This window comes from Lissotriton helveticus, chromosome 7, assembly GCF_964261635.1.
Source record: "Lissotriton helveticus chromosome 7, aLisHel1.1, whole genome shotgun sequence".
In the NCBI taxonomy this organism is placed as follows: Eukaryota; Metazoa; Chordata; class Amphibia; order Caudata; family Salamandridae; genus Lissotriton; species Lissotriton helveticus.
The window spans coordinates 1,911,585,562-1,911,607,179 of NC_136068.1; the positions used below are offsets into that span (position 1 = coordinate 1,911,585,562).

At 44.3% G+C, this 21,618-nt stretch overlaps 1 protein-coding gene across 1 annotated transcript in view; it reads right to left on the reverse strand.

The window, feature by feature from the left end:
* KEL (Kell metallo-endopeptidase (Kell blood group)) overlaps window positions 1-21,618 on the reverse strand; it is a 590,619-nt gene that overhangs the window by 95,836 nt on the left and 473,165 nt on the right. The gene's annotated exons all lie outside the window — the stretch shown is intronic.

Here is a 21,618-nt window from a genome sequence, read left to right on the forward strand (position 1 = left end):
TTGCACAGTCCGTTCCACAAGATAGTCAGAAGAGGGGTCCGAATCAAACTAGTCATTCTGCAGCTCCTGTTAAAGGAACCTGCAATTACTGTAAACAGCCAGGTCATTATATAAACGAATGTGCAGTTCTGAAACACAACATAGCTACAGGTAAGACGAAAGAGAGACCACGTCCTCCTAGACAAGAACATGTTCCGCAGAATGCCCAGCCACCGCAGAACGTACAACAGACAGTTACAGTACCGCAGCCTATAGCTGCCACACAACACGTTACACAACAGATGTACCAATAAGCACAGTCAGATTATCCAGAATATCAGCAGTATTCATGAAACAGCCTAGAGAGGGAGGTTGGCTTGCCTCTCATCGAGGTTCCTGTAGATCAAGAGGGTCCCTATGTACACAGTCAAGTATTAGGGAAAGACAGAAAGTTTCTGATTGATACAGGGGCAAGTAGGACTACCATCAGTCATGACGAGGTTCCAGGGGCTCCACTCTCAGGCTCAAGAAACGTTTCCCTGGGATTTTCAGGAAAGCCTATTGTTAATGAAATATCGAAACCAGTTTCCCTAGAAGTTGGTCCATTGTCCCGAACTACAGACTTGTTACTTACGAAATCCTGTCCTGAAAATTTACTGGGTATTAAAACATTGAAAGAGTTAGGTGCCGTAATATGTTGTTCTCCGGAAGGAGTGAGATTGTTTTTACGTGATTTTAAAGGTCATTATGTGTTACGTGATTTTGATCCAAGATTACTGAATGTACCACAGCATTTATGGGCGCAAAGTCCAACTGATGTAGGTTGTATGCACATTACACCATATCGTGTCACTCTGAAACAAGGTGTTGTATTGCCACGAATCCGACAGTACAAATTGCCACCTGAGGCTGTAGCAGCCTTATCGAAAATTATTGACGAGCTCATTGCTCAAGGAGTAGTTGTAGAAACTGACTCCAATGTATGTAATTCTCCTATCATTCCGATTCTTAAACGTACTGATCCAAATGCACCTCCAGTATATCGATTAGTGATTGACCTTCGAGAACTTAATAAATGTATTGTACCCCAGTACCCAGTGGTTCCAGATATCTCCTCCCTATTGACTGCCATTGATTCTGAAGCTACGTTCTTTACTGTTATTGATCTCAAGAACGCATTCTTTAGTGTCCCCATTCATCCAGACAGCCAGTTTCTTTTCGGATTCTGTTTAAACGGAAGAAGCTATAAATTCACACGAGCTCCTCAAGGTTTCACAGAAAGTCCTAGTATTTACAGTCAAGCACTTAAAAGACAACTAGACAGTATTCACATGCCAACTGACACTGCCCTGCTCCAGTATGTCGATGATCTATTAATCACAGCCCGTACAGAACGTGACTGCGAACGTGCGTCACTTACAGTCCTGTATTTTCTGGCAGACATGGGACACAAGGTGTCCCCTTCGAAACTGCAATTTTGTGTCCAGCAAGTGGTATACCTTGGACACTTACTGTCCAAGAGGGGTAGACAGTTGACACCTGATCGTATCCAGTTAATAGCACATCTTCCACAGCCCAAGACACAGAAGGAGGTACGAGCTTTTATCGGCCTCACTTCTTACTGCAGACAATGGATTCCTCAGTATGCATATCTAGCTAAACCACTGATACAGTTAACGACACAGGAGGCAGCCATATCGACTGTCCTCCCTTGGACCCAGGAACATATACTTGTTTTTAATGAGTTAAAGAAAGCTTTATGTAATGCACCTGTGTTAGCGACACCAAACTACAGTAAGCCTTTTACACTTTTTGTTACTGAACGTGATGGTACAGCATTATCTGTTCTCACACAAGATCAAGCAGGACAACACAAGCCTTGTGCTTATTTTTCTAGCACATTAGATCCAGTCGCCCAGGCTCTGCCTGCGTGCCTCAAGTCAGTTGCAGCCACAGCTCTAGCTATCAGACAAAGTGATTCCATAGTGTTAGGACACTCCCTGACAGTACAAGTTCCACACTCCGTGGAAGTTCTTTTAAACCGAACCCAGACTCAGCACTTGACAATTGCACGATTAACAGGTTATGAATTGACACTGTTTCAGCCACACATAGAAATCAGACGCTGCAATATTTTAAATCCTGCTACACTGTTACCCTCGAGTATATCGAATTCTGCCACACATGACTGCGTGGAAGTTATTAACATCATGACAAAGTGGAGAAGCGTGGCTCAGTGGTTAGAGGCGGCAGACCCGGAAGCTGAGATCAGCCGTGGACCAGGGTTCGATTCCCCGCCTCGGCGGGTCTCGGGCTCAAAAATTCCACGGACTCGATAATTCTCGTTCCGGTGCCTACTCAACTCACGGGGTCACACTCTGCGACTCTGGGCAATAGCTTGCTTAATCTCCACTACGGCCCCTCGCGGCGGGATGCCTGGCTTTCACCTTGTGGACACCCTGCTGGGGTATCTCACAGGGGAATACCAGGACGGGTTCCCTAAGCAAGCGCCGAGATGCCTACGGGTAGTCGTGCGCTATACAAGAGCGTAATCATTTCATTTCATTTCAAAGCCTCGACAAGACTTGACGGACATTGCATTACCTGATCCAGACCTGACACTTTATGTGGATGGTTCATGTATGAGAACAAGTACAGGAGAGTTAGTAGCCGCGTATGCAGTGACTACTGAGACTGAAGTTATAGAAACACATCGTATCGACACCCTGTCTGCTCAAGCAGCAGAGCTCATCGCTCTGACCCAAGCCTGCATACGAGCCAAGAACCTGAAAGTAAACATATATACGGATTCACGTTATGCATTCGGAGTCGTTCACGACTTTGGAGTACTCTGGCAAGAAAGAGGTTTCATGACCTCTCATGGAGCCAAGATTCAGCATGGTCCCCTCATTCAAGCTCTGTTAGAAGCAATACACTTACCGAAAGCCATTGACATTATGAAGTGCAAAGCACATACGAAAGCCACTGATACCATTTCCCAAGGTAACGATCTAGCAGATCGAACAGCCAAGCTTACAGCTCAGACTCCAGACATTCCAGTTAACATGACAAAGACAGAGATTCCAGATCAGACTACTTGTATGACAGTTAAAGACCCTACACGAGATGTATTAGACATACAGACACATGCTACTCCCGATGAAATCAAGAAATGGTCTGAACAAGGAGGGGTCCAGACAGATCAGGGATGGTTGACGAAGGGAAAAGCCACATGGTTTCTCCCCGACTCTATGGTTCAAGTTATTATTAATACCGCACATAGTCCAGCACATTTAGGAGAGAAAGCCATGGTAGACAGCATCCAGAATATTTGGTTTAACAAGCATTTACGAGCAGCAGCCAAGCAGAAAGTGCGTACCTGCATGATCTGTTGCCAGTTCAATCCAGGTAAAGGTGTTCCGGTGGAACAAGGTGGATTCCATCCTCCTGACCACCCTTTTGAAGTCCTCCAGATGGATTATATTCAGATGGATCGATGTCGAGGTTTCAAGTATGTCCTCGTAGTTGTATGCGCTTTGTCCAGATGGACAGAAGCATATCCAGTCCCAGATTACACTGCCGCGACCACTGCCAGGCAGTTGGTTCGTGAGTTTTTCCCGCGCTATGGTTTGCCCAGGGTGGTGTATTCAGACAACGGCCAGCCATTCTCATCCGAACTCATGAAACAAGTATCCCTTCTGTTAGGGTACCAGTCGAAGTTCCACTGTGTACGACACCCCAAGGCAGCTGGCCTCGTCGAGAGACATAATCAGACTCTGAAAATCCGCATTGCAAAGGTTTGCGCAGAAAAAGGTGTAGATTGGATGGTAGCCCTGCCAGTCGCCCTTTTTTACATGAGAATGGTCGCTCACTCCTGTTCAGGTCTGTCCCCTTTCGAAGTTGTTTTCGGTCATCCCCCGAACATGTGGGGTACACCAATGCCACGTAAAATTACTGATGTTGATAGTAATATGCTGACAGATTACCTAGCTTCCTTGATGTCTGCACTACTCTCTTGTCGTTCACAGGTCGCGGCTGCCTTTCCAGACAACACCCAGGTGAAACCGCACGAGGTCGTTCCAGGTGATCTGGTTTTGATCCGGAATTTTGATCGTTCAAGTCCGCTGGAGCCCCGCTGGAAAGAACCGAAGCTTGTTCTGATGACCACAAGGACCGCCGTCAAAGTGGAGGGCCGCAAAGGATGGCTCCACTCCAGTCACGTTAAACGTTTTCATGGACTCCGTCCAAAGACTTTTTTCAAGGACTGCCCAGATACTGACTCTAAACTCCCCCTGTTAGAGAAAACTCCGCAGCAGGAGTATAAATTAAAGCTCCGGTCTAGTAAGTCAGACAGTTTAATTGTTTAAGTCCCTCTCGGGTGAAGCGGTTAGACAGGTTCCTGACATGTATGAGATAGACCCTCATAGTGAGAGAGTTAGACGAAACTCTAAGAAAATACGTTACTGTAAAAATCTGCGCAGCAGATGTATCGTCACTTTATTGTTTATGTTATTTCTGAGTCTTATGATTACATGCATAAGTTATGTTTTACATGTATATTTTCCTCCTATTGATTTACATGTACATTTGTCCTCTAATGATACAGTAGAGCACACCTTTAGTGAACTACCTCCTCACGAGTTATCTTACAGACTTGCCATGCGCAACAATACTTTTATCCGAATGTTACACTATTCACACCAGACTAGCAATGCCACTAATTGTTGGGTGTGTGGTCGACTCCCCCCTTTCCAGACACCGAAGGGAGTTCTGCCACTCTTTCCCTATCCGTTTTCACACAATGGTTCGTGTGGAGCATGGTTTACGTTAACATCATCCTTAGACGATAAGTCCCTTCTGAATAGAACATGTTTCCCAGACAAGGAAGGACTATCCCATAGAACAGGGTTAGATCTAGAAAATGAAGTATATGATCTAGGTAATTATTCCTCGAATTTCATGGTTTTGAATGTTCAATCCGAGACTACTCCAGATTTGCCTGCTATTACAATCCTACCAGTGAAAGGCGAATTATGTGTCCGACAGAATGGTTCGGTACATCTAGGACACAGTGATTGTACTACCGTGGTCAAGTACAGTGACAGTGGGAAATCTAATTTCAAAGCCTCACGTCATTCGTATTTTGTATGTGGTCAGACCGCATATGTACGTCTGCCCCTAGATTGGGATGGAACATGTTACATTGCCTTCCTACTGCCACCAGTTTTCCTAGCCCCATCCGATTATCACAGAGATACACATCTAGTACACATCAGACATAGAAGGGAGATCGAGTCCCCAATTGTCGATCAAACTGAAACTGCCTTAGAACAGTATACAGACTTCAATAAAGGTTTCTTTTTCTTCATAGGACCTATCTAGAATAGTAAGCTAATACGTAGGTTAACCAGAACCCTTGAAGCAGTAGTGAATGAGACTACTTCCGCTCTAGGTAACTTAACTGAAGAACAATCTGCTATGAGATTTGTTGTTCTTCAGAACCGCCTTGTTCTTGACGTCATACTGGCCGATAGGGGCGGAGCTTGTAGAGTCATCGGATCTAGTTGCTGCATTTTCATTCCTAATAACGCACCGTCTGTTTACTCAGCTATAACCAGACTTCATAAAATAGCCCATCAGTTACACCAGAATCCAGGCACCTGGACATGGTCCGGTTGGCTCTGGAGTATAATATCTGCTTGGGGATGGAAAGTATTGTCATTCCTAGGAATAGTAGTAATGATCATATTCAGTTGTTGCCTATGTTTACAATGTGGCCCTGCGATTTGCGGCTTGTGCGCTACCTCTTGTATTCCAAGTCCTAAGTCCCATTCCAAGAAGATTCGAGACGAACAAATGATGCTATATGAACAGATAGATGGTATCATGAATATTGATGTTTCCTGAAGGAAACGTAGGGAACAAGGAGGGAATGAGGAAAATTGAATTTTGCCCTGTCATGTGTCCCTACGTGTTCCCCATTATATGTTATAAGTGCATGATCGCTATGCATATGTTCCCCCTTGACCGAATAAAGACGCAATTATAGTTGTGTCCAACATTAGTATACCAGTTATCCAGTCCTCGTGAAAGCAACGAGTATTAGGCCTATGTTGCCAACGTTTATATTGTGCACGTTAAATCATCGAGTTGTCCCCGTTTCTAGGCCTCATAGGGCCCGGACACCAGATTCAAGTCTCCTGAAACCACTCCGAGGAGCGATGCAGCCCCTCCCGAATCCCTGACCCTTCACTTACTTTCTGCCAAGCAGCGCGGTGCCCGGCCTGGCCTGCCTGCCTGTCAAGAATATGTTATGCCTCTATTATCAGTTCAGCTCCCCGGCTTCACATTCCTAAGCTAACGAACCGCATAAACATCTTCAGCTATAGTCTAGTCTTCCTGTCTCCATGCAAGAGAATTACTGAATTAATATCCATAGAAGATTCATAGTACACGCAATACATGTAGAATATATGCATGCACCAGCCTTAGTGTCAAGAAGCCTTTGCCCTGATGACAGTTAGATTCTATCAACATGTACTCCAAACACAAGATACCAGATATGCTATAGGTACATGTCGTCCTGACATCCCAGACTTTAGTCTCCTCTTCTAGTGCTAGAAGTCAGAGCCCCAGCTCTCCCCAGTTACACGTCATGGCCCGTTTGCGCGCACCAGTAGGTTAAAGGTTCCAGCTGCCCAGGTAGCCCCCTCCATGTATCCACCCATTTATGACACTTCTGTGACGTTTTCATCACATGTCTTTGTGCACGCCTTCTTTGTACGCCCATATGTTCTTATCTTACGTTTGTCACTTGTTACGCCTACTGTATGCAATGTAATTATACTGTTTTCCTATATATACTATGTAATGTTAATGAGACGGGGCAGCTGCCATTCCATTCCAGTGCATGCCACTACATGGTCTTTAGGCTCGAGCCATCCGATTAAAGCCATTCTGACTCAGATATCACGGATTCTGCCTCTTATTTATTGAGCTATCTGTTTTAGTTAATGTATAGAAAAATAGTACCGGTAATTAATTATTTATTTACCACAATCCCACTCTTGTAGGTGTTTTCCTACACTTCCTGTCTCTTATCCCACTCTTGTAGGTTTCTTCCTTCACTTCCTGTCTCTTATCCCACTCTTGTAGGTGATTTCCCACACTTCCTGTCTCTTATAACACTCTTGTAGGTGTTTTCCTAGACTTCCTGTCTCTTATCCTACTCTTGTAGTTTTTTTCCTACACTTTTTGTTTCTTATCCCACTCTTGTAGGTGTTTTCCTACACTTCCTGTCTATTATCCCACTCTTGTAGGTGTTTTCCTACACTTCCTGTCTTCTATCCCACTCTTGTAGTTTTTTTTCCCTACACTTCTTGTCTCTTATCCCACTCTTGTAGGTTTTTTCCTACACTTCCTGTCTCTTATCCCACTCTTGTATTTTTTTCCCCTACACTTCCTTTCTCTTATCCCGCTCTTGTAGGTGTTTTCCTTCACTTCCTGTCTCTTATCCCACTCTTGTAGTTTTTTTCCTGCACTTCCTGCCTCTTATTCCACTCTTGTAGGTGTTTTCCTACACTTCCTGTCTCTTATCCTGCTCTTGTAGGTATTTTCCTTCACTTCCTGTCTCTTATCCAGCTCTTGTAGTTTTTTTTCTCTGCACTTCCTGTCTCTTATCCAGCTCTTGTAGTTGTTTTTTCTCTGCACTTCCTGTCTCTTATCCCACTCTTGTAGGTGTTTTCCTACACTTCCTGTCTCTTATCCCACTCTTGTAGTTTTTTTCCCTATACTTCCTGCCTCTTATCCCACTCTTGTAGGTGTTTTCCTACACTTCCTGTCTCTTATCCCGCTCTTGTAGGTGTTTTCCTTCACTTCCTGTCTCTTATCCCACTCTTGTTGGTGATTTCCTTCTCTTCCTGTCTCTTATCCAGCGCTTGTAGTTTTTTTCCCTACACTTCCTGTCTCTTATCCCGCTCTTGTAGGCGTTTTCCTACACTTCCTGTCTCTTATCCTACTCTTGTAGGTGTTTTCTACACTTCATGGCTCTTATCCGACTCTTGTAGGTTTCTACCTTCACTTCCTGTCTCTTATTCCACTCGTGTAGGTTTTTCCCTATACTTCCTGTCTCTTATCCCACTCTTGTGGGTTTCTTCCTTCACTTCCTGTCTCTTATCCCGCTGTTGTAGGTGTTTTCCTACATTTCCTGTCTCTTATCCCACTCTTGTAGGTGTTTTCCTACACTTCCTGGCTCTTATCCCACTCTTGTAGGTTTCTTCCTTCACTTCCTGTATCTTATTCCACTCGCGCAGGGTTTTCCCTACACTTCCTGTCTCTTATCCTACTCTTGTGGGTTTCTTCCTTCACTTCCTGTCTCTTATCCCACTCTTGTAGGTGTTTTCCTACACTTCCTGTCTCTTATCCCACTCTTGTAGGTTTCTTCCTTCACTTCCTGTCTCTTATTCCACTCGTGTAGGTTTTTCCCTACACTTCCTGTCTCTTATCAGACTCTTTTGGGTTTCTTCCTTCACTTCCTGTCTCTTATCCCGTTCTTGTGGGTGTTTTCCTACACTTCCTGTCTCTTATCCCACTCTTGTATGTGTTTTCCTACACTTCCTGTCTCTTATCCCGCTCTTGTGGGTGTTTTCCTACACTTTATGTCTCTTATCCCACTCTTGTAGGAGTTTCCCTACACTTCCTGTCTCTTATCCCACTCATGTTGGTGTTTTCCTACTCTTCCTGTCTCTTATCCCACTCTTGTAAGTGTTTTCCTATACTTCCTGTCTCTTATCCCACTCTTGTAGGTTTCTTCCTTCACTTCCTGTATCTTATTCCACTCGTGTAGGTTTTTCCCTACACTTCCTGTCTCTTATCCCACTCTTGTGGGTTTCTTCCTTCACTTACTGTCTCTTATCCCGCTCTTGGAGGTGTTTTCCTACACTTCCTGTCTCTTATCCCACTCTTGTAGGTGTTTTCCTCCACTTCCTGTCTCAAATCCCACTCTTGTAGGTTTCTTCCTTCACTTCCTGTCTCTTATTCCACTCATGTAGGTTTTTCCCTATACTTCCTGTCTCTTATTCCACTCTTGTGGGTTTCTTCCTTCACTTCCTGTCTCTTATCCCGCTCTTGTAGGTGTTTTCCTACATTTCCTGTCTCTTATCCCACTCTTGTAGGTGTTTTCCTACACTTCCTGTCTCTTATCCCACTCTTGTAGGTTCCTTCTTTCACTTCCGGAATCTTATTTCACTCGCGTAGGGTTTTCCCTACACGTCCTGTCTCTTATCCCGCTCTTGTGGGTTTCTTCCTTCACTTCCTGTCTCTTATCCCACTCTTGTAGGTGTTTTCCGAAACTTCCTGTCTCTTATCCCACTCTTGTAGGTGTTTTCCTACACTTCCTGTCTCTTATCCCACTCTTGTAGGTGTTTTCCTACACTTCCTGTCTCTTATCCCACTCTTGTATGTGTTTTCCTACACTTCCTGTCTCTTATCCCACTCTTGTAGGTGATTTCCCACACTTCCTGTCTCTTATAACACTCTTGTAGGTGTTTTCCTAGACTTCCTGTCTCTTATCCTACTCTTGTAGTTTTTTCCTACACTTTTTGTTTCTTATCCCACTCTTGTAGGTGTTTTCCTACACTTCCTGTCTCTTACCCGACTCTTGTAGGTGTTTTCCTACACTTCCTGTCTTCTATCCCACTCTTGTAGTTTTTTTCCCTACACTTCTTGTCTCTTATTCCACTCTTGTAGGTTTTTTCCTACACTTCCTGTCTCTTATCCCACTCTTGTAGTTTTTTTTCCTACACTTCCTGCCTCTTATCCCACTCTTGTAGGTGTTTTCCTACACTTCCTGTGTCTTATCCTGCTCTTGTAGGTGTTTTTTTACACTTCCTGTCTCTTATCCCACTCTTGTAGCTGTTTTCCTACACTTCCTGTCTCTTATCCCACTCTTGTAGGTTTTTCCCTACACTTCCTGTCTCTTATCCCACTCTTGTAGGTGTTTTCCTACACTTCCTGTCTCTTATCCCACTCTTGTAGGTTTCTTCCTTCACTTCCTGTCTCTTATTGCACTCGTGTAGGTTTTTCCCTACACTTCCTGTCTCTTATCAGACTCTTTTGGGTTTCTTCCTTCACTTCCTGTCTCTTATCCCGCTCTTGTGGGTGTTTTCCTACACTTCCTGTCTCTTATCCCACTCTTGTAGGTGTTTTCCTACACTTCCTGCCTCTTATCCCACTCTTGTATGTGTTTTCCTACACTTCCTGTCTCTTATCCCACTCTTGTAGGTGATTTCCCACACTTCCTGTCTCTTATAACACTCTTGTAGGTGTTTTCCTAGACTTCCTGTCTCTTATCCTACTCTTGTAGTTTTTTTCCTACACTTTTTGTTTCTTATCCCACTCTTGTAGGTGTTTTCCTACACTTCCTGTCTATTATCCCACTCTTGTAGGTGTTTTCCTACACTTCCTGTCTTCTATCCCACTCTTGTAGTTTTTTTCCCTACACTTCTTGTCTCTTATCCCACTCTTGTAGGTTTTTTCCTACACTTCCTGTCTCTTATCCCACTCTTGTAATTTTTTTCCCCTACACTTCCTTTCTCTTATCCCGCTCTTGTAGGTGTTTTCCTTCACTTCCTGTCTCTTATCCCACTCTTGTAGTTTTTTTCCTGCACTTCCTGCCTCTTATTCCACTCTTGTAGGTGTTTTCCTACACTTCCTGTCTCTTATCCTGCTCTTGTAGGTATTTTCCTTCACTTCCTGTCTCTTATCCAGCTCTTGTAGTTTTTTTTCTCTGCACTTCCTGTCTCTTATCCAGCTCTTGTAGTTGTTTTTTCTCTGCACTTCCTGTCTCTTATCCCACTCTTGTAGGTGTTTTCCTACACTTCCTGTCTCTTATCCCACTCTTGTAGTTTTTTTTCCCTATACTTCCTGCCTCTTATCCCACTCTTGTAGGTGTTTTCCTACACTTCCTGTCTCTTATCCCGCTCTTGTAGGTGTTTTCCTTCACTTCCTGTCTCTTATCCCAATCTTGTTGGTGATTTCCTTCTCTTCCTGTCTCTTATCCAGCTCTTGTAGTTTTTTTCCCTACACTTCCTGTCTCTTATCCCGCTCTTGTAGGTGTTTTCCTACACTTCCTGTATCTTATCCTACTCTTGTAGGTGTTTTCCTACACTTCCTGGCTCTTATCCGACTCTTGTAGGTTTCTACCTTCACTTCCTGTCTCTTATTCCACTCGTGTAGGTTTTTCCCTATACTTCCTGTCTCTTATCCCACTCTTGTGGGTTTCTTCCTTCACTTCCTGTCTCTTATCCCGCTCTTGTAGGTGTTTTCCTACATTTCCTGTCTCTTATCCCACTCTTGTAGGTGTTTTCCTACACTTCCTGTCTCTTATCCCACTCTTGTAGGTTTCTTCCTTTACTTCCTGTATCTTATTCCACTCGCGCAGGGTTTTCCCTACACTTCCTGTCTCTTATCCCACTCTTGTGGGTTTCTTCCTTCACTTCCTGTCTCTTATCCCACTCTTGTAGGTTTCTTCCTTCACTTCCTGTCTCTTATTCCACTCGTGTAGGTTTTTCCCTACACTTCCTGTCTCTTATCAGACTCTTTTGGGTTTCTTCCTTCACTTCCTGTCTCTTATCCCGTTCTTGTGGGTGTTTTCCTACACTTCCTGTCTCTTATCCCACTCTTGTATGTGTTTTTCTACACTTCCTGTCTCTTATCCCGCTCTTGTGGGTGTTTTCCTACACTTTTTGTCTCTTATCCCACTCTTGTAGGTGTTTTCCTACACTTCCTGTCTCTTATCCCACTCTTGTATGTGTTTTCCTACATTTCCTGTCTCTTATCCCACTCTTGTAGGTGTTTTCCTACACTTCCTGTCTCTTATCCCACTCTTGTAGGTCTCTTCCTTCACTTCCTGTATCTTATTCCACTCGCGTAGGGTTTTCCCTACACTTCCTGTCTCTTATCCCACTCTTGTGGGTTTCTTCCTTCACTTCCTGTCTCTTATCCCACTCTTGTAGGTGTTTTCCTAAACTTCCTGTCTCTTATCCCACTCTTGTAGGTGTTTTCCTACACTTCCTGTCTCTTATCCCACTCTTGTAGGTTTCTTCCTTCACTTCCTGTCTCTTATTCCACTCGTGTAGGTTTTTCCCTACACTTCCTGTCTCTTATCAGACTCTTTTGGGTTTCTTCCTTCACTTCCTGTCTCTTATCCCGCTCTTGTGGGTGTTTTCCTACACTTCCTGTCTCTTATCCCACTCTTGTAGGTGTTTTCCTACATTTCCTGTCTCTTATCCCACTCTTGTAGGTGTTTTCCTACACTTCCTGTCTCTTATCCCACTCTTGTAGGTTTCTTCCTTCACTTCCTGTATCTTATTCCACTCGCGTAGGGTTTTCCCTACACTTCCTGTCTCTTATCCCACTCTTGTGGGTTTCTTCCTTCACTTCCTGTCTCTTATCCCACTCTTGTAGGTGTTTTCCTAAACTTCCTGTCTCTTATCCCACTCTTGTAGGTGTTTTCCTACACTTCCTGTCTCTTATCCCACTCTTGTAGGTTTCTTCCTTCACTTCCTGTCTCTTATTCCACTCGTGTAGGTTTTTCCCTACACTTCCTGTCTCTTATCAGACTCTTTTGGGTTTCTTCCTTCACTTCCTGTCTCTTATCCCGTTCTTGTGGGCGTTTTCCTACACTTCCTGTCTCTTATCCCACTCTTGTAGGTGTTTTCCTACACTTCCTGTCTCTTATCCCACTCTTGTATGTGTTTTCCTACAGTTCCTGTCTCTTATCCCGCTCTTGTAGGTGTTTTCCCACATTTCCTGTCTCTTATCCCACTCTTGTATGTGTTTTCCTACATTTCCTGTCTCTTATCCCACTCTTGTAGGTGTTTTCCTACACTTCCTGTCTCTTATCCCACTCTTGTAGGTGTTTTCCTAAACTTCCTATCTCTTATCCCACTCTTGTAGGTGTTTTCCTACACTTCCTGTCTCTTATCCCACTCTTGTAGGTTTCTTCCTTTACTTCCTGTCTCTTAATCCACTCGTGTAGGTTTTTCCCTACACTTCCTGTCTCTTATCAGACTCTTTTGGGTTTCTTCCTTCACTTCCTGTCTCTTATCCCGCTCTTGTGGGTGTTTTCCTACACTTCCTGTCTCTTATCCCACTCTTGTAGGTGTTTTCCTACATTTCCTGTCTCTTATCCCACTCTTGTAGGTGTTTTCCTACACTTCCTGTCTCTTATCCCACTCTTGTAGGTTTCTTCCTTCACTTCCTGTATCTTATTCCACTCGCGTAGGGTTTTCCCTACACTTCCTGTCTCTTATCCCACTCTTGTGGGTTTCTTCCTTCACTTCCTGTCTCTGATCCCACTCTTGTAGGTGTTTTCCTAAACTTCCTGTCTCTTATCCCACTCTTGTAGGTGTTTTCCTACACTTCCTGTCTCTTATCCCACTCTTGTAGCTTTCTTCCTTCACTTCCTGTCTCTTATTCCACTCGTGTAGTTTTTTCCCTACACTTCCTGTCTCTTATCAAACTCTTTTGGGTTTCTTCCTTCACTTCCTGTCTCTTATCCCACTCTTGTAGGTGTTTTCCTAAACTTCCTGTCTCTTATCCCACTCTTGTAGGTGTTTTCCTACACTTCCTGTCTCTTATCCCACTCTTGTAGGTTTCTTCCTTCACTTCCTGTCTCTTATCCCACTCTTGTAGGTTTTTCCCTACACTTCCTGTCTCTTATCAGACTCTTTTGGGTTTCTTCCTTCACTTCCTGTCTCTTATCCCGCTCTTGTGGGTGTTTTCCTACACTTCCTGTCTCTTATCCCACTCTTGTAGGTGTTTTCCTACATTTCCTGTCTCTTATCCCACTCTTGTAGGTGTTTTCCTACACTTCCTGTCTCTTATCCCACTCTTGTAGGTTTCTTCCTTCACTTCCTGTATCTTATTCCACTTGCGTAGGGTTTTCCTTATACTTCCTGTCTCTTTTCCCACTCTTGTGGGTTTCTTCCTTCACTTCCTGTCTCTTATCCCACTCTTGTAGGTGTTTTCCTAAACTTCCTGTCTCTTATCCCACTCTTGTAGGTGTTTTCCTACACTTCCTGTCTCTTATCCCACTCTTGTAGGTTTCTTCCTTCACTTCCTGTCTCTTATTCCACTCGTGTAGGTTTTTCCCTACACTTCCTGTCTCTTATCAGACTCTTTTGGGTTTCTTCCTTCACTTCCTGTCTCTTATCCCGTTCTTGTGGGCGTTTTCCTACACTTCCTGTCTCTTATCCCACTCTTGTAGGTGTTTTCCTACACTTCCTGTCTCTTATCCCACTCTTGTAGGTCTCTTCCTTCACTTCCTGTATCTTATTCCACTCGCGTAGGGTTTTCCCTACACTTCCTGTCTCTTATCCCACTCTTGTGGGTTTCTTCCTTCACTTCCTGTCTCTTATCCCACTCTTGTAGGTGTTTTCCTAAACTTTCTGTCTCTTATCCCACTCTTGTAGGTGTTTTCCTACACTTCCTGTCTCTTATCCCACTCTTGTAGGTTTCTTCCTTTACTTCCTGTCTCTTATTCCACTCTTGTAGGTTTTTCCCTACACTTCCTGTCTCTTATCAGACTCTTTTGGGTTTCTTCCTTCACTTCCTGTCTCTTATCCCGCTCTTGTGGGTGTTTTCCTACACTTCCTGTCTCTTATCCCACTCTTGTAGGTGTTTTCCTACATTTCCTGTCTCTTATCCCACTCTTGTAGGTGTTTTCCTACACTTCCTGTCTCTTATCCCACTCTTGTAGGTTTCTTCCTTCACTTCCTGTATCTTGTTCCACTCGCGTAGGGTTTTCCCTACACTTCCTGTCTCTTATCCCACTCTTGTGGGTTTCTTCCTTCACTTCCTGTCTCTGATCCCACTCTTGTAGGTGTTTTCCTAAACTTCCTGTCTCTTATCCCACTCTTGTAGGTGTTTTCCTACACTTCCTGTCTCTTATCCCACTCTTGTAGGTTTCTTCCTTCACTTCCTGTCTCTTATTCCACTCGTGTAGTTTTTTTCCTACACTTCCTGTCTCTTATCAAACTCTTTTGGGTTTCTTCCTTCACTTCCTGTCTCTTATCCCACTCTTGTAGGTGTTTTCCTAAACTTCCTGTCTCTTATCCCACTCTTGTAGGTTTCTTCCTTCACTTCCTGTCTCTTATTCCACTCGTGTAGGTTTTTCCCTACACTTCCTGTCTCTTATCAGACTCTTTTGGGTTTCTTCCTTCACTTCCTGTCTCTTATCCCGCTCTTGTGGGTGTTTTCCTACACTTCCTGTCTCTTATCCCACTCTTGTAGGTGTTTTCCTACATTTCCTGTCTCTTATCCCACTCTTGTAGGTGTTTTCCTACACTTCCTGTCTCTTATCCCACTCTTGTAGGTTTCTTCCTTCACTTCCTGTATCTTATTCCACTCGCGTAGGGTTTTCCCTACACTTCCTGTCTCTTATCCCACTCTTGTGGGTTTCTTCCTTCACTTCCTGTCTCTTATCCCACTCTTGTAGGTGTTTTCCTAAACTTCCTGTCTCTTATCCCACTCTTGTAGGTGTTTTCCTACACTTCCTGTCTCGTATCCCACTCTTGTAGGTTTCTTCCTCCACTTCCTGTCTCTTATCCCGTTCTTGTGGGCGTTTTCCTACACTTCCTGTCTCTTATCCCACTCTTGTAGGTGTTTTCCTACACTTCCTGTCTCTTATCCCACTCTTGTATGTGTTTTCCTACACTTCCTGTCTCTTATCCCGCTCTTGTAGGTGTTTTCCTACACTTCCTGTCTCTTATACCACTCTTGTATGTGTTTTCCTAAATTTCCTGTCTCTTATCCCACTCTTGTAGGTGTTTTCCTACACTTCCTGTCTCTTATCCCACTCTTGTAGGTCTCTTCCTTCACTTCCTGTATCTTATTCCACTCGTGTAGGTTTTTCCCTATACTTCCTGTCTCTTATCCCACTCTTGTAGGTGTTTTCCTACACTTCCTGTCTCTTATCCCACTCTTGTAGGTTTCTTCCTCCACTTCCTGTCTCTTATCCCGTTCTTGTGGGCATTTTCCTACACTTCCTGTCTCTTATCCCACTCTTGTAGGTGTTTTCCTACACTTCCTGTCTCTTATCCCACTCTTGTATGTGTTTTCCTACACTTCCTGTCTCTTATCCCGCTCTTGTAGGTGTTTTCCTACACTTCCTGTCTCTTATCCCACTCTTGTATGTGTTTTCCTACATTTCCTGTCTCTTATCCCACTCTTGTAGGTGTTTCCCTACACTTCCTGTCTCTTATCCCACTCTTGTGGGTTTCTTCCTTCACTTCCTGTCTCTTATCCCACTCTTGTAGGTGTTTTCCTAAACTTCCTGTCTCTTATCCCACTCTTGTAGGTGTTTTCCTATACTTCCTGTCTCTTATCCCACTCTTGTAGGTTTCTTCCTTTACTTCCTGTCTCTTATTCCACTCGTGTAGGTTTTTCCCTACACTTCCTGTCTCTTATCAGACTCTTTTGGGTTTCTTCCTTCACTTCCTGTCTCTTATCCTGCTCTTGTGGGTGTTTTCCTACACTTCCTGTCTCTTATCCCACTCTTGTAGGTGTTTTCCTACATTTCCTGTCTCTTATCCCACTCTTGTAGGTGTTTTCCTACACTTCCTGTCTCTTATCCCACTCTTGTAGGTTTCTTCCTTCACTTCCTGTATCTTATTCCACTCGCGTAGGGTTTTCCCTACACTTCCTGTCTCTTATCCCACTCTTGTGGGTTTCTTCCTTCACTTCCTGTCTCTGATCCCACTCTTGTAGGTGTTTTCCTAAACTTCCTGTCTCTTATCCCACTCTTGTAGGTGTTTTCCTACACTTCCTGTCTCTTATCCCACTCTTGTAGGTTTCTTCCTTCACTTCCTGTCTCTTATTCCACTCGTGTAGTTTTTTTCCTACACTTCCTGTCTCTTATCAAACTCTTTTGGGTTTCTTCCTTCACTTCCTGTCTCTTATCCCACTCTTGTAGGTGTTTTCCTAAACTTCCTGTCTCTTATCCCACTCTTGTAGGTGTTTTCCTACACTTCCTGTCTCTTATCCCACTCTTGTAGGTTTCTTCCTTCACTTCCTGTCTCTTATTCCACTCGTGTAGGTTTTTCCCTACACTTCCTGTCTCTTATCAGACTCTTTTGGGTTTCTTCCTTCACTTCCTGTCTCTTATCCCGCTCTTGTGGGTGTTTTCCTACACTTCCTGTCTCTTATCCCACTCTTGTAGGTGTTTTCCTACATTTCCTGTCTCTTATCCCACTCTTGTAGGTGTTTTCCTACACTTCCTGTCTCTTATCCCACTCTTGTAGGTTTCTTCCTTCACTTCCTGTATCTTATTCCACTCGCGTAGGGTTTTCCCTACACTTCCTGTCTCTTATCCCACTCTTGTGGGTTTCTTCCTTCACTTCCTGTCTCTTATCCCACTCTTGTAGGTGTTTTCCTAAACTTCCTGTCTCTTATCCCACTCTTGTAGGTGTTTTCCTACACTTCCTGTCTCGTATCCCACTCTTGTAGGTTTCTTCCTCCACTTCCTGTCTCTTATCCCGTTCTTGTGGGCGTTTTCCTACACTTCCTGTCTCTTATCCCACTCTTGTAGGTGTTTTCCTACACTTCCTGTCTCTTATCCCACTCTTTTATGTGTTTTCCTACACTTCCTGTCTCTTATCCCGCTCTTGTAGGTGTTTTCCTACACTTCCTGTCTCTTATCCCACTCTTGTATGCGTTTTCCTACATTTCCTGTCTCTTATCCCACTCTTGTAGGTGTTTTCCTACACTTCCTGTCTCTTATCCCACTCTTGTAGGTCTCTTCCTTCACTTCCTGTATCTTATTCCACTCGTGTAGGTTTTTCCCTACACTTCCTGTCTCTTATCCCACTCTTGTAGGTGTTTTCCTACACTTCCTGTCTCTTATCCCACTCTTGTAGGTTTCTTCCTCCACTTCCTGTCTCTTATCCCGTTCTTGTGGGCATTTTCCTACACTTCCTGTCTCTTATCCCACTCTTGTAGGTGTTTTCCTACACTTCCTGTCTCTTATCCCACTCTTGTATGTGTTTTCCTACACTTCCTGTCTCTTATCCCGCTCTTGTAGGTGTTTTCCTACACTTCCTGTCTCTTATCCCACTCTTGTATGTGTTTTCCTACATTTCCTGTCTCTTATCCCACTCTTGTAGGTGTTTCCCTACACTTCCTGTCTCTTATCCCACTCTTGTGGGTTTCTTCCTTCACTTCCTGTCTCTTATCCCACTCTTGTAGGTGTTTTCCTAAACTTCCTGTCTCTTATCCCACTCTTGTAGGTGTTTTCCTACACTTCCTGTCTCTTATCCCACTCTTGTAGGTTTCTTCCTTTACTTCCTGTCTCTTATTCCACTCGTGTAGGTTTTTCCCTACACTTCCTGTCTCTTATCAGACTCTTTTGGGTTTCTTCCTTCACTTCCTGTCTCTTATCCTGCTCTTGTGGGTGTTTTCCTACACTTCCTGTCTCTTATCCCACTCTTGTAGGTGTTTTCCTACATTTCCTGTCTCTTATCCCACTCTTGTAGGTGTTTTCCTACACTTCCTGTCTCTTATCCCACTCTTGTAGGTTTCTTCCTTCACTTCCTGTATCTTATTCCACTCGCGTAGGGTTTTCCCTACACTTCCTGTCTCTTATCCCACTCTTGTGGGTTTCTTCCTTCACTTCCTGTCTCTGATCCCACTCTTGTAGGTGTTTTCCTAAACTTCCTGTCTCTTATCCCACTCTTGTAGGTGTTTTTCTACACTTCCTGTCTCTTATCCCACTCTTGTAGGTTTCTTCCTTCACTTCCTGTCTCTTATTCCACTCGTGTAGTTTTTTCCCTACACTTCCTGTCTCTTATCAAACTCTTTTGGGTTTCTTCCTTCACTTCCTGTCTCTTATCCCGTTCTTGTGGGCGTTTTCCTACACTTCCTGTCTCTTATCCCACTCTTGTAGGTGTTTTCCTACACTTCCTGTCTCTTATCCCACTCTTGTATGTGTTTTCCTACACTTCCTGTCTCTTATCCGCTCTTGTGGGTGTTTTCCTACACTTCCTGTCTCTTATCCCACTCTTGTAGGTTTTTTCCTACACTTCCTGCCTCTTATCCCACTTTTGTAGGTGTTTTCCTACACTTCTTGTGGCTTATCCCGCTCTTGTAGGTGTTTTCCTTCACTTCTTGTCTCTTATCCCACTCTTATAGGTGTTTTCCTACACTTCCTGTCTCTTATCCCGCTCTTGTAGGTGTTTTCCTTCACTTCCTGTCTCTTATCCAGCTCTTGTAGGTTTCTTCCTTCACTTCTTGTCTCTTATCCTGCTCTTGCAGGTGTTTTCCATCAATGGTTTCCTGATTGTTGCTGTTTTCCTCTTTGTCGCTTCCTCCTTTTTTCTCTTTTTCTGCATTGTGCTCTCTTGATCTGAGTCAAATTATGACGAAGAAATATCAGTGTCAGTCTCGCCAGTCCTTCCGAGGTGCAAGCGCTGCACACACAAATTAAGCACTGGTACTTGACATCCCTCCTCACCAGGATATCTAGCGCATAGGCGCTGATATAGATGAACTAGTCTTCATTTGTGGCTGTCTGCTGCCCTCTGCTCTTCTCATATAAGGTTGCTGTCTCTAATTAACTTGCAGTGAAAACTTTCTTTCACCTGGTAATAAAAGACATCTTGCAAAACATTTAAAACACCCAAGGAGTTAAAGAAAGTGGCGGCTGGTGTCCTTTACCAATGGTGGATCAGACTCAGTAATCCTGACTTCTTCAAGGAGAAATAGGGTAGTTGTGTCTCACTCTCCTGCACTCAATTGTACTCACTATGACTCACTCAACCTCACTCATTCTCACTCATCTTGACTCAATCCTTCTGACTTACTCTCACTCACTTTCTTCCTAACTGATTCTAACTCATCCAGTCTCACTCACTCTGACTCTGACTCAGTTTTACAAGCCTCTTTGACTCACATAGTGTCACTCTGTTATAGTTAGTCTGACTCAGCCTCACTCTGACTCATTAAGACTCATTCAGTCACACTCAGTCTCACTCGGTCAGTTTCACTCACTGTCAGTCAGTCTCACTCAATATCATTCATTCCTACTGAGTCCCACTCATTCTCACTCAGTCAATGCCACTCTGACTCACCCAGACTCACTCATTCTCATGCATGCCCATTCATTCTGACTCATTCTGAATCACTCAGTCTCACTAAGTCTTACTCACTCCCATTCATTTATACTCACTCAATCTCACTCTCACTCACCTAGCCTCACTCAAGCACACTTATTAACACGCTCAGTCTCAAATGTAGTCATACACATTCTCCCACCGACTCAGTCACTCCCATCGATTGCCCCTATCGCTCAGTATCAATCCTTCTCTGACTCATTTAGACTCTCAGTCAGTCTCATTCTGACTCCCTCAGTCTCACACACAGTAACTTGGTTATGTTCACTGTCATCCTCCCTCACTCATTCACTCTCATTCATTGTCACTCACACTCACACTTCCTATCATTCTCACTCACTCTGACTCACTCCTCCACTGACTTTCTCAATTGTATTCACACACACTCTCATAGAGGCAGGCTTGATCACACATACATACACTCTCTCTCACACACACTCAGTCTCACCCACATGCTCAGAATATTCAAACTCTTTTTATTCTTCCCTTGCTGCTTGCTCAGGACCATTTGGACTTCTATTACTCCATTTACCATCAGGGCTGCCACACAACTCTCCCCACTGCACCAGGCACTGGAGCATGACATTGAAACCTCAAACCTGCACAGTTGCAGAAGCCAGGTTTCATGGGTGTGGTGACAGCCTGAGTGTCGAGGAGCCCAGGGCACTGCAGGGCGCAAGCCTGTGTTGCCCATGGGTACCTTTAGCAGTACAGCTTTAGCAAGTCACAAATAGGGGAGGCCCTGAGGCGTGCCAAGGCTGGCCTGGGTAATCTCTCTGATGGCTGGTGCAGGGGCCTTCAGCGCCTATACCAGTCATCAGTCAGTGTCACCAGCTGCCTCTGGCCCGAAGGAGGGCACTATTTTGTTTATCATACCAACAGGGAATCATGCATTATTAGAACATTGGAATGTTGGGAGTTCCATTGTAGATAATGAAGTGCTCTGTGCTTCTACGGACTGGTAAAGGCCTGCAGAGCAACATTCCAATGTTTTACAAGGGCCTCTCGGAGCTCGAGGGAATTTAAATCCCCTTGAGCTTCTAGAGGCCTTTGTTTTATTTGTTAGAACATTCTGCCCTCTAGTGCATAATGCAATATTATTGTTGTTATAACAAACATGGGCCAGGAAACAAGGAAGGTGTAGCCCTCGAACTTTGGATGGGCATAGCAGGTTGTTCGCAGGAGGGCAAGGCATCTGGTGAGACCCTGCCCCAACCTGCCTGCGGGTGCCTTGGGCAGTGCGCAGCCAGGGGTTGGTCACAGTGCCTTGCTGGCCGGCTGGCTAACCCTCAGGGGTGGTCAAGCTTCCGATATGCACAGCCAAAGCCCGCGCACAACAGTCAATCCTCAGTTGCCTAGGTACCATCTTGCTAGGGGCACCTCTACTCTCCCCACTGCCTCTCCTCTCCTTCTTACCCAAGAGGACACAGATGGTCTGTTTCAAGGGGCACTTCAAAGACAAGCACAGATG